The sequence below is a fragment of the Lupinus angustifolius genome, chromosome LG06, assembly GCF_001865875.1.
Source record: "Lupinus angustifolius cultivar Tanjil chromosome LG06, LupAngTanjil_v1.0, whole genome shotgun sequence".
NCBI classification, from domain to species: Eukaryota; Viridiplantae; Streptophyta; class Magnoliopsida; order Fabales; family Fabaceae; genus Lupinus; species Lupinus angustifolius.
Window position 1 is genome coordinate 10,941,402 of NC_032014.1, and position 281 is coordinate 10,941,682.

A 281-nucleotide genomic window follows, 5' to 3' on the forward strand; every position below is an offset into this window, starting at 1 on the left:
GAATTGAGTTCAACAGTATCTCAGCTGAGGACAACCAGTTTCTAACATCGAGATTTGAAGAAGAGGAGATTAAAGAAGCTGTGTGGAGTTGTGAAGGTGATAAAAGCCCTGGGCCTGATGGCTTTAATTTCACGTTTATTAAAAAATCTTGGGATTGCGTGAAATCNGGATATTATAGCTATGGTGGATGACTTCTACATCTTCGGCGATCTTGCTAGAGGTTGTAATGCCTCTTTCATTGTCCTCATTCCGAAGTCGAGTAGTCCTCAAGGTCTTGGAGA